The sequence below is a fragment of the Sarcophilus harrisii genome, chromosome 3, assembly GCF_902635505.1.
Source record: "Sarcophilus harrisii chromosome 3, mSarHar1.11, whole genome shotgun sequence".
Taxonomy (NCBI): Eukaryota; Metazoa; Chordata; class Mammalia; order Dasyuromorphia; family Dasyuridae; genus Sarcophilus; species Sarcophilus harrisii.
In genome coordinates this window covers 11,508,090-11,521,185 of record NC_045428.1, presented here as the reverse complement: position 1 = coordinate 11,521,185, position 13,096 = coordinate 11,508,090, and positions in this window count along the sequence as shown.

Sequence of the window (13,096 nt, the reverse complement as noted above, 5' to 3'; positions counted from 1 at the left end):
TCTTTGGACCACACGATAGAGACCATCAAGAACAAACCCATCATTCTGTAGATGAGAAAAGTGAAGGAGGAAAGGGGCAGGGATTTGCTCCAAGTCACCCAGGAAGAGGCCCAGGGACTGAATTCAAAGACTGTCTTCTCTTAAGAACTCTTAAGGACGGCTTGTCTGCTCTCACAAGTGTTGGAAACTGAGTCATTGAAGATGCCAGGCTGAAGCCCCCAAGAAGACAACTTTCTTTTGCTTAGTATCTTGGCGTATGCTTTTGTTTTCCAGTACAGGAGAATGGGACAAAAGAAATGGTGCTGTTTTTTAAAGAAAAAAAATCATAACTCTTTCTTTGAATTAATGTGTTAAATTTGAACTTGAAATGACAGTCAACTTTTGTATCAGCAGAAAATGAATTTATATTGACTAATTTATTTCTTCTCTCTCTGTCTCTCTCTCTCTGTGTGTGTGTGTGTGTGTGTGTGTGTGTGTGTGTACTTCTACTCATCAGTTCTCTGCATGCAGAAAGTATTTTTTGTGTGCTTTGTAGTTAATTTGGGTATTTTATAGTTAATTTGGGACTTATTTGCTCAAAATTGTTCTTAAAACAATATTGCTGTACTCTGTATGATATTCTGTTTCTGTTCATTTCCCTCGATTATTTCATGCAATTTTATTTTTCTAAAATAGTTGAGCTCATCATTTCTTACAGCATTAGCATTTTAAAAAAATCTTTGATCCCAATAACTTTATGAAGAGATGTGATTCTAGAACCCAGACACTATTATATACATATGCATGTGCATATATGAGTGTATGGTCACATGTATGTGCGACGCTATTGTGTTATAAGATATGTGCTGTTATTTGAACATATACTATTTACATATATTCGAGCATTAATTGTCTGCTTCGTGCCAGTCCCTGCCCTTGAGGAGGTGACAGTCTAGCTGGTATATGCACAAAACTGATTAGAAGTGGATGCCCATCCACCCATCCCACCACCATCCCTCCCCTGAATTCTAGGATCACACAACCTATGATTGAGGCAGGATCTGATGGAAGGTTTGAAGATCTTGCTGTCTGTAGCTAATAAATAAGAATAAAGGTGTGCCAGCAACCATACCTTTTATTTCATTTGAACCTGACACAAGGTGCAGTTTGAATGTCACAGAAATCACGAGCCCCATTTTGTGAACCGGACACCTGAAGTTGAGATTGAGAAAGTTCTTTGTTCATGGTCACCCAACTTGGCATCGGAGGAACAATCACTGGATTTGGAAAGAGGGAGAGAACCTGGGATTCAGTTCTGGCTCATCCCATGACCTTGATTTCCCTCAGCCATTCTCCACAATGAGTGACCTGGACTGGATGACCTCAGAGATCCTCTTCAGACTTTAAGTCTACAATGCTATGTCTTTCCGCCCTAAATTCAGAGCTTAATTGACCCTTAAGCTCAATTAATGGTCTTAGAGATGATCTGGTGCAACTCCCTCATCTTAGAGATGGAGAAACTGAGACGGGGGAGCTCATTATTAAGCAATGGAAGTATATACATGCAACAAATATGTCTGCAGGGTCAAATCCTTCAAATCCATCATTCTTTCTAGTAAGATATCCGTATGTCCATGCATTTGAGACATTTGCATTTGGGAGCTCATCTTGAGCTCACACCAAATTGTATTTTTCCTAGTGGAGGAAAAGAGAATAAAAATAACTATAAAGGAAGCATGCCTTCAAGCCCAAGGACCCTTCCTGCTTGACCAGAGTTGAACAGCTGAACACAGTGTTCATCTGTTCATGGGACCTTAGAACTGTTCATGGGACCTTAGAAGATGGCTTCCAAGGGCTCATTGGATTACAACACTGACATCTACTGGAACTCAATTGTGACCCAAGATGCAGCTCTTGGGAGCAGTTGGTGGAAAAATGACCAAGCTGGAACGTGGCGGCTGGAAAAGAATATTTGCAATAAAAACCCTGCCATGAATTCGCCCCCCAGAGTGCAAAGGAGTGTGAGCATCTCCTGGCCCTCCTCGTGTTTTATTGGGAACATGATGGTGGCAAACGTGCTATGAGACAAAATGTTATGTAGACTTATTGCTTCAAGTCACTAAAGTCTCTATAGGTTACCTCAACTACAATACATAAAAAATAAAATAAAATATATCGGGTTACAATAACTAGCTCTGAACGCATACCCATCTTAATTCTATCTGGATTAGTATGATTGTAGTGTTTGCAAAAATTCCCTTAGAGCTTGTCCTATCTGATTAAATGAAATATTTGTAACTTTTAAATAAACTGGCATTCTAAGGGTATAAGGACTTATTGAAGCATGGACCCCTCAAAGAGTAAAAACTTGCATAAGCAATAGATCCAGCTCTGGGCACCAGCTTTAAGAGCTATGCTTACTAAGCAGAGAACAAAGAATATCTGTGGGAGGGCAAGTGAAAGGTTAGAGATCATGTAAGATGAGAAAAGTGGAAATATTTAGCTGGAGAATGGGGGGAAAAATATAGTTGGGGGGAGACTATCATATGGAAAAGAGATTAGACTCATTCTGTGTAACTCCAAAGCTAGGAACAACAGATGGGAATTATAAGGAGGCGGATGATTTCAACATAATTCTAACAATTAAAGTTATACAATTGAATGAGCTAATATTAAGTGGTTAATATTATAAGTGTTCAAGAGAAGTCCAAATCATCATTTGTCATAGATAAAAATTCTGGTGTTGAAAGGAGTACTGGACTAGATTATCTTTATGAACTCTGACATCAATCCTAAGGCTCAATGATTAAAACTTTTTTTTTCAAAAGCATAGTCACTCATAGTTATGCTATTAATTACCAACTTAATTGAAATTGGAAAAAAAACATAATGAATATGAATTTACATAAATTTTCATTAAAAAAATCTGTTATCTGAGGGGAAAAAGAAATCAAGGAATTAAGATCAAATTTTATTATAAATGACATTTCTAAAGAATTTACTTATACTACTTACATTCGTCTGCAGTTAGGATCAGAGTTGATGTCCTTTCCTTTAACCATTTCCCATTTTTAGCATCAGTTTCATGGAGGGAGAGGAAATTCAGATCTATAATTTTAGCATGAGTAACCAAACCTTCTAGGGAAAAAAAAGGGGGCTTCTGGGTACTGCCCATCTAGAAGAGCTACATTGTGGGGAAGCAAACAATATATAACTGATAGGGAAGAAAGAAAGTTCTTTCTCTTGTATTTCTAGATTTATTTCTTTATGAGAGTAGGTATTATCCGAGTTCTGTTAGTCAAAGGACAAGATTGGGAGTCTTTTTGGCTCCCTCTAGAGAAGGGGCTGGGTTAATCCAGCACTCCCTGTCTCTGTTGTTCAAACAGGGCACTGCTGATGGAAAAGTCTAATTTCTCTACTATCTCTGTTTCTTTCTGGGAGTTAGGGTCATTCTAGCTTTTTTTTCCTGAGGCAATTGGGGTTAAGTGACTTGCCTTCGGTCACACAACTAGGAAGTTAAGTGCCTGAGCCCAGATTTGAACTCGGGTGCTCCTGACTTCAGGGCTGGTGCTCTATCCACTGCACCACTTAGCTGCCCCTATCCTAGTTTTTAAGATAACATAAGAAGATTGAGCACCTTTATGGTGAAAGTATGACATAGAATTACGAAACACTTATTTACCTTTCTAAAAGCTTCATGTTTGGTTTTCCAAATGGGGAACTAAAACTTGCCAATATTTTGAGCTCATGGAAGGAAGACAACTCATGGAAACATCATGGGGTTTCTTGTGAGGATATTCAAGTCCATTTCCCTTCAAAGTCACAGGGTGACATTCTGGGTAGAAAGGATCTTAAAGGGGAAGGGAGGAAAGTGGCACTCACTGAGATCAAGGAGAATTGGGCTGACTTTTTGTGGGCTCCTGGAGAACTTTGGATTCTCCTTTTAATGTTTGGTGGGAGGTAAGGGCTGGGGGGAAATAAACACCATCCTGTATTTAATATGCATTGATATCTTGAGGGACTTTACATGAGCTGGAGGCCCCTTTAAACACATCTGAAAACCTAGACTTGAGTTACAAGAGGAATATGCAGAAATTAGAAGAATCCCCAGGGGAAGGAAAAATGATCAAAAACACATGAGTGTTGAGAAGGCCCCAAGGTTGAACCCAGTTTATGCAAATCTAGAGTCTGAGGTTCTGGGTTGCAATTATGAAGACACTTTTAGTAAATCCAATGGGGTTAACATAGATTTACTGTGCACCTGTCTTCCCAAATCCTGGAATTCTGGGGAAATGATATCTTGCTCAACAGACTTGAACTTGTTTCTCTCTTTTTTTTCCCATTGTTTCTTGTAACAACTTATCCCCATTCCCTCCCCCCCTCCCCAAGCCACTTAAATGATGAAAGCTCATTCTCTCCCTGTCTACACCTGTTGTAGATGGTAATTTGTCATTCTTTTTCATGTGCTTTGCCTTTCACTGATCTAAAATAACATTTCGCGCCCTGGATGACGGGATGAGCTCAGCTGCCTTAACTGCCATTAAGAACATGAGGTTTGTTTAGCTTCGGTTTCATGCCCTGACCAGTGAGCATCTCGGGGAGGATTTGGGACCAGCTGCTCCAGAGAAAGAAGAGAAAGTCATGAGGGGCAATTCCTTCAATGAGTACTTTCTCTGTCTCTCTGTCTCTGTCCCTCCCTCCCTCTCTTAGTGGCTCTCACTGTTTCTCTCTATCTAGGTCTCTGTGTTTGTGTGTGTGTCTCTCTCTGTCTCTCTTCTGTGTGTGTGTTTGTCTCTCTGTGTGTCTCTCTGTCTCTCTGTCTCTCTGTGTCTCTCTCTGTCTCTGTCTCTCTCTGTCTCTCTGTCTCTCTCTCCCTCTGTCTCTCTCTCCCTCTGTCTGTCTCTCTGTCTCTCTCTCCCTCTGTCTCCCTCCTTCCCTCCTTTCCTCCCTCCCTCTCTTCTCTGTGTCCTTGTCCATCTGTCTCCTGTGTGTGTCTGTCTCCTTTGTGTGTGTGTGTGTGTCTGTCTCTGTTTCTGTGTGTCTCTATCTCTCTGTCCAGATCACTCTGTCTCTCTCCTCTCTTTCTCACACACGTACACAAGCACACCTGTAAACAAACCCCTTCTACTGTAACCGTTCTATTTCTTGCTCTTGTTACCACCGACTTGATTAGTGACTAGAATATGCTGGAGAGTCTAGGGATTAATGATAATTATGTGATCATTGCCAATATTTACACAACACTTGATATGCTTGATCTCATTTGATTCTGTCAATGACTTCACAAGTCAGAACTATGTAAATCCTCATTGGACAAATAAGGAAATTGAGGTTTGGGACCTTAAAATAACTTGCCCTTTGTTGTAGAGTAAGTGTCAGAGGCAAGATCCTCCTACTCCGTGTCCAGCCTCCGTCCCCCTAACCTCCCTAACCCTCCAGTCCTCTGGGTGATTTTTGCTGTGGCTCATTGATCCATCTCCTCCTAAACATGTGACAAATGAAATGGCTCCACCACTATCTCTCCACGTACCCACATCTTGTGTTAGCTCCTGCACAGATCACTCACTTCCCACTGTCCTCAGAGCAGCTGTGTGGTAATTGTTCAGTCCTCTCTCCACAGGGGGAGGGGAGGGGGCTTGCCTGCATAGTTGGTTGAGACAAATATATCCGGGAATCCTGCCAACGCCGTTCCAGCCCATGAACTGAAGACATTTCAGGGCAGCCTGGGGTCTTGACTAGCATTAATCATTCCAGAGAAGGGAGAGAACCATTTTAGTTCCCAATCCATCTTGCCTCCAACGCTAGTGGGATGTGTCCAATGTCTGGACTCCCAGCCTGGGAGTTTCAGTAGAGAGCGGAATTCTGACCCAGACGACGATCGGGGTGATTCACATGATGACGTTCTAGGGCCAAGTGGAGAGCTGCTTCTATTCTTTTCTAAACAAACTTCTTGCCCAGTACAAGGGTCTGTTAAGGGCTCACTAGGAGCCAAACACTGGGAGTCCTCGGGGGAAATTTAAGAAAAAAATGAAGAGAATCCTCCTCATCAAGTAACTTAACATTGGCCTGGGTGGAAATCAATCACATTGACACGAATAATAATAATAATAGTAATGACAGTATCAGACATTGATAATAAAAGGCAGCATTTACATAGCACTTTAAGGTTTGCAAATAAATGATGCAAATCCAAGATATGTAAAGTTAATATAAAATATAATGGTATCTATGTATAATTATTAGATCTCTCTCTATATAAGGTCATATGATGTATATTTAATATAGGTAAACAAATAATATCCAATGATATTAGGAAGATTATATTAAGTGAATTTGTAGAAGCTGAGCCTTGAAAGGAGCCCAAGGGGCTCCAAAAGGTGAAAAAGGATATTGCAGGCACAGGAGGGCTGGATGATAATTGTATAAATATGTATGCCTATATAATGGATTTAACATATATTTCTATATTGTTTAACATATACTGGACTACTTGCCATCTAGGGGAGGGTGTGGGAAAAGGGAAGGAAAATTAGAACACAAAGTTTTGCAAGAGCTCATGTTGAAGAATTGTCCACGCATATGTTTTTAAAAATAAAAAGATTTAATAAAAAAAAAAAAAAACTGGCTGGATTTGAGCCACATGACTTGGCTTAAAATCTTGGGTTTGTTTTGGAGAGCAATCTGGAATTATGTTTAAACAGTTATTAAGTTTTCTGTATCCCTTGATCCAGCAAATTTCCAAAGATGATTGGGGAAAAAGGAAAAAGAACCTTTATGTTCAGAAATGTTTATAGCAGCTCTCTTTGGGATGGAAAAGAGCTGGAAATTGCAGGGATGCTCAGCAATTAAGGAATGGTTGAACAAGTTGTGGTATAGGATTGTGATGGATTACTAGTGTGCTATAAGAAATGACAAGGTCGATGATATTAGAAAAACATGGAAAGACTTGCACAAAGAAATGAAGAATGAAATGGACAGAATCAAAAGAATATTGTATATAGTAACATTACTATTTTTAAGAACAATTTTGAATAAATTAGTTATTTTGACTAGTATAAGTACCCAAATTATAATGGATCTATGAAGAAAGATACTATCTACATCCAGAGAAAGAACTGATGAATAGAAATATGTAGATATGTCTATTTGTATCTAATGGTTAGGAGGAGGAGTGGGGGAAACTTACATGATATTTTTATTATATGTTTAATAACAATAGTTTCGAATGCAATGATTTTTCCCCTTATACTACACTATGGAAATGCTTGTTTTATTCCATAAATTAAAAATAAAATTTTAAAAAATCTTAGATCAGTGGCTTATTACTTATCTGACTTTGGCCAAGTCATTTAACCTCATTTTTTTTTAATTAAAAGGTTGGATTTAAAAAAAAAATGAAAAGGTTGGGTTTAATTAATTTTTCTAACTCTAAATATAGGATGAGATATAATCTGTACAGTCCACAGACAAACACATATCTGCCTGTCTAAAATGTCTTGTTGGTTTGTAATTATTTGCCTCCTGTTCTCATTAGAGTGGGAGCTTCTTGAGAACAGAGACTGTATGTTTGTTTGTATTTCCAGCACTTAGCACAATCCGTGGCACATGGTAGGCATCTAATAAATAACTGATTGTCTAAACCTTATGACAACTCAGGGAGCTCAAGATATTATAGATTCCTCTGATCTTATTTTAGAGATTAAGAAACTGAAGTTGGGGAAGTCAAATAACTTGAACATGGTCACATAACTAGTCTCAGAAAAAATAAGTTGGACATGGTTATATAATCAGTCTCAAAGAAAAGATTTTAACTTGGTTCTTTCTCGATTCCAATGCTGGAATTTTCTGCTATAAAATCTTGTTCAATAACTGTTCTAATAACGTCGATCTGTGTGTGCTTTGCAAGACCTTCTTCCGTATATTGTACATTTAAGGCAACTGGACACGAATCCATACATGAATGATTGAATGGCAGCTTCTCATAGATCTTTTGCTTCCAAGTGGACACAAAGATATTGCAGTTATGTTCTTTGAATGTTTTCAATTCATGGAATAGGGTGGTTACAGGTGGGAGAATATCAACTAGTTTATAGAGTCTGTGTTAAAATGTGAAAATTGATTTTTAGATATATTTTTTAATTTTTTTGATTGATTTTGATTTTCTTTTTTGATATTTTGATTGATATTTTGGGCTAGTTCTGAACCAGATTGAAAGATGGAAAGGGAACATCTCACAACTGTTAAATTATATAATTGTATGTTGGAACTGCAGCACGAAGGGAGAATTCAAGCAGAGAAGTCTAAAACTATTCTTTGTAATTGATGTAGGAGGAAGAACACTCTTCAACGTGAGATTTGGACATAGTGGTGGTGACTCAATTTCAGAAATGGTCAGAATCTAATTATCCAGCTAATGCAATCATCCATTGAACCAAGTAACCCTTCTACGCATTGAGTCATATGGCCTTTGTCCCAATAAGGGAAACCCCAAAGCTTCAATAGCAGTAACTTGGAAAGCTTAAGATCCTCCCTCTCCACATTCCTCCCTGAGGCAGTGAGCAATTGATATAGGCTATCCATATGTGGTCATGCAAAACATATTTGTTGTGAAAGAAAACACAAAACAAAACCCCAAAAATGGAAGAAAAAAGGTGAAAATAGTATGTTTTAATCCACATTCCAACTTCACCTGTTCTGGAAAACAGAATTTTTTATCATAAGTCATTCAGAATTGTCTTAGATCTTTGTATTGCTGGAAAAAGCTGTCACTCCCAGTTGATATCCTACATATAATATTGCTATTACTGTGTACATTTGACTCTCCTCACTTCACTTTGTATCAGATCATATAAGTCCAGGATTTTCTGAGAATATCACGTTTATCGTTTCTTATAATACAATATTATAAGAATATACTATATTATAATCATATAACACAAGTTGTTCAGCCATTCCCCCAACTGATTCACACCCTCTCAATTGCTTAGCCACTGCAAAAAGGGCTGCTATAAAAATTTGTACAAATATGTCCTCTACCTTTTTAAAAATCTCTTTGGGATACAAGCCTAGTTGTGGTATTGATACATTAAATGTGTGTGGTTTTATACCTCTTTTGGCATAGTTCCAAATTGCTGTACAGAATGGTTAAATCATTTGCAATTCTACCAATAGTGCATTACTCTCCCTATTTTCCCATGTTCAATATTTCATTATTTATTATTTATTCACTATTTATTATTTTCCTTTTCTGTCATATTAGCCAATCTGATGAGTGAAGTAGTACTTCAGAATTATTTTAATGTGTATTTCTCCAATAGATAATGGTTAAGAGCATTTTTTTTTCTTTGACTAATGGATAGCTTTGAGATCTTCATCTGAAAATTGCCTGTTAATGTTTGACCCCTTATCAAGTGGGGAATGATTTGTATTTTGGTAAATTTGACTCAGTTCTGTATATATTTGAGAAATGAGTCCTTTATCAGAAACACTTGCTATAATTCCCCCCCCCCATATTTTCTGCTTTCCTTCTAATCCTGACTGCATTTGTTTGTGCAAAAATGGTTAGATTCAATATGATCAGAATCATCCATTTCACATCTTGTAATGTTTTCCATTTCTTGTCTAATAAATTCTTCCTTTATCCATAGATCTGACATGTAAACTATTTTATGTTCTTTTAATCTGCTTATGTTATCACCTTTTATGCCTAAATCACAGACCCATTTTGGCCTTTACATATGATGTGAAATGCTAGTCTATATCTACTATCTGTCAAACTGCTTTCCCAGCTGGGAGTCCATCTCAAAAGCTTGGCTCTTTGGATTTATCAAACAATAGATTATTAAAGTCATTTTCTACTATGTTTTGTGTACCTAATCTATTCCACTGATCTACCACTCTATTTCTTACCCAACAACATATTGTTTTGATAATTACTACTTTATAATACATTCTGAGATCTGGTTCAACTAGGCCACCTTCCTTCCCTTTCTTTCCACTAATTTCCCTGGATATTCTAGACGTTTTTTGTTTTCCAGAAGTTATTTTTTTAGCTCTCTAAAATAATTTTGATAGTTTGATGGGTAAGGCACCAAATAAATAATTTAATTCAGGTAGACTTGCCATGTATATTACACTGGTTTCTCCTACATGTGAAAAATTGATATTTTTCCAATTGCTTGATCTAATTTTTTGTGTGAAAAGTGTTTTATAATTGCATTCAAATAGTTCCTGATTGTGTTTTGGCAGGCAGACTCCAGATGTCCTGTATTATCTACAGTTTCTTTAAATGACATTACTCTTTTTATTGCTTATGGTTGGATTTTGTTGATAATATATAGAAATGCTGATGATTGATATGGATTTATTTTATATCCTGTAATTTTGCTAAAGTTGTTAATTATTGCATTTAGTTTTCAGTTGATTTTCTAAATTCACCATCATATAATCTGCAAAGGGTTATAGCTTTGTTACCACATTGTGTATTCTAATTCTTTCAATAGTAGTGATTATGGGTATCCTTGATTCACCCCTCATCTCATTGAAAAAACTTCTAGCTTATCATTATTTCAGATAATGTTTGCTGGTTATTTTAAACAGATGCTACTTATGATTTTAAGAAAAGCCCCACATATTCCTCTGCTTTCTAGCATTTTTAATATGAATGGATATTGTATTTCTTCAAAAGCTTTTTCTCCATCTATGATTTTTCTCCATATGATTTCTGTTGGTTTTGTTATCGAGATGATCAATTATACTGATACTTTACCTAATATTGAGCCAGGCCTGCATTCCTAGGATAAATCCCATCTGTCATAGTGTATGATCTTTGTGATGTATTGCTGTAATCTTCTGCTAGTATTTAAAATTTTTGCAGCAATATTCACTAGCAAAATTGGTCTAAAGTTCTTTTTCTTTCTTTTTTTTTGCACTTATTTAGGTATCAAAATCATATTTCCATCATAAGAAAAATTTGGAAGCACTCTTTTTGTCTATTTTTTTCTAAATAATCTTATCTAATTATAAATTATATAGTATTGGAGTTATTTGTTCTTTAAATGTTTGGTGGAATCCATGAGAATCCATCAAGTGTAGGATATTTTTTTCTTAAGGAGATCATTGCTGGATTGTTCTATTTCTTTTCTTAAGAGAGGGTTATTTAACCATCCAATTTCTCAAGAATTTATATATTTATTTAAAATATTTATTTTACTTAGATTACTGGGTCTATTGGTATGTAATTGGATCAAACACTATTAACAATTGCTTTAAATTCATCTTAATTGCTAGTGAACTCATTCCTTTCCCTTTCGATATCGATAATTTGGTTTTCTTCATTTGTCAATGGTTTATCTACTAATATTGGTCATTCCTCTGGAAATTCTCCAAGGATTATTTCTCATATCCTGTCTCCCATACCATCATGGGTGGTAATAAATTTCTGGCATTGGTATGATGGGACAGGGAATCCACAAAGAGAAGTCAAGTCTCCATACTTTCTCACTAATAATGTTTAGCTCTGATATCTACCATAACCTCAAACCCATTTTGTTTATATGCTGTTGACTATGTGCCAAGTAAAGTGCTAGAGACTTAACAATTATCTCATTCAGTCCTTATAACACTGGGCGGTAGGTACTGTTATTATCCCCATGTTGCAGATGAGAAAATGGAGGCAAACTGAGGCTAATTGACTTATAAGCACCTGAGGTAAAATTTGAATTCGACTCCAGGCCTGGTCCTCTAGGCCTCAGCTATGTATGTAATCATCTCTCATCTACCTACCAGCATGGATTCTACCACTCCTTTGTGCTTCAGTTTCTTAGCTATCATTCCCAGTTTTGTTCTTTGGATACTCCAGGTTGGCAGCTCTGTACCTTTCATTTGGAAGGACCTCTGTTTAACACATCCGTTCACTGAGACCAATCTTTCTAGGACCAAGAGATGTCCTGAAGTCTTCAAAAATAATAGTAAATCCTTAACTGAGAAAATACCTTATGAATCATAATCATTTAGATCACAGATTTAGAACTGAAAGGGACCCTAGCAGATTTATAATATGACCATTTCATCTTACTGATGAAGAAAATGATGTCCAGAGAGAGTCACTTTGTGTATGATTGAAGTGAGTAAATGGAAGGACTGGGGTTAGAACTCAGCTCCTCAGATTAACCCCATATTTAGAATCGAGACTATCTGCATATGGGTGACAATTAAATACAAAAAAAAAGAATGAAAAACTCAGGAAATTGGTCTCCCCCACTGCCTCAGTTTCTTTTTATGCCTGTGCCTACAATAAATGAGAGTTTGGGACACAAAATGAAATGCTCAATTAAACTTGACTAAGAAGAGAATAATTTTAATTCAATTTAACTATTACAATATTTTATTTATTTTTTTTAATTTCAAACATTTTTAGGTGATAGATGTTCCACAAACTTTGGACCAAGATATAGTAGTAGAATTGATTTATCAGAGTAGCAAATGATCCATAATGAATTTAGAGGTGTGTCATCTTTCTTTGTACATTTGAGTATGTTCGTTAGTCATTTATAAAGTTGTCATTTTTTAGAGCCTAAATGGGAGAATCGACCTCACTTTCAGTCCTATGTTTATAGGATCTACATAGACAATGACCTAGTGTTTCCATCATGAAGTGACTTGTCAAGGGTCACACAATAGCATGCATCCTATCTTCCAGAAGCCAAGACTAGCCCTCTACCATTTTTACTAGGCTGTCTCCCCTTTGTGGTTATATTGCCACAGATGAATTTGATATATGTTTTGTCTCTCTGACTCATGTATCGTGACTTTGTTTCAACACTGAATTATTTATTGACTTTGGAGATCTCATTCAAATTCATGTTTTCACTAAAAAATAAGAGGACTTATCCCACAGCCAGGGCAAATGACATATATGCCATTTCTCTCTTCATATTTCTTTCTTGGACCTAAACTAAAATGTGACCGCTAGAGTGTGAATATGAAACAATTGTTTTTCAAGTAAATAAAAATATACATATTTTTAGAAAAAGGTGAAGCTGTAGGGTTGAAAGTCTCACTCTATGTGTGAATAAAATTTGTCTACTTTCATAAAAATTTAAAATACTTTAAGCTG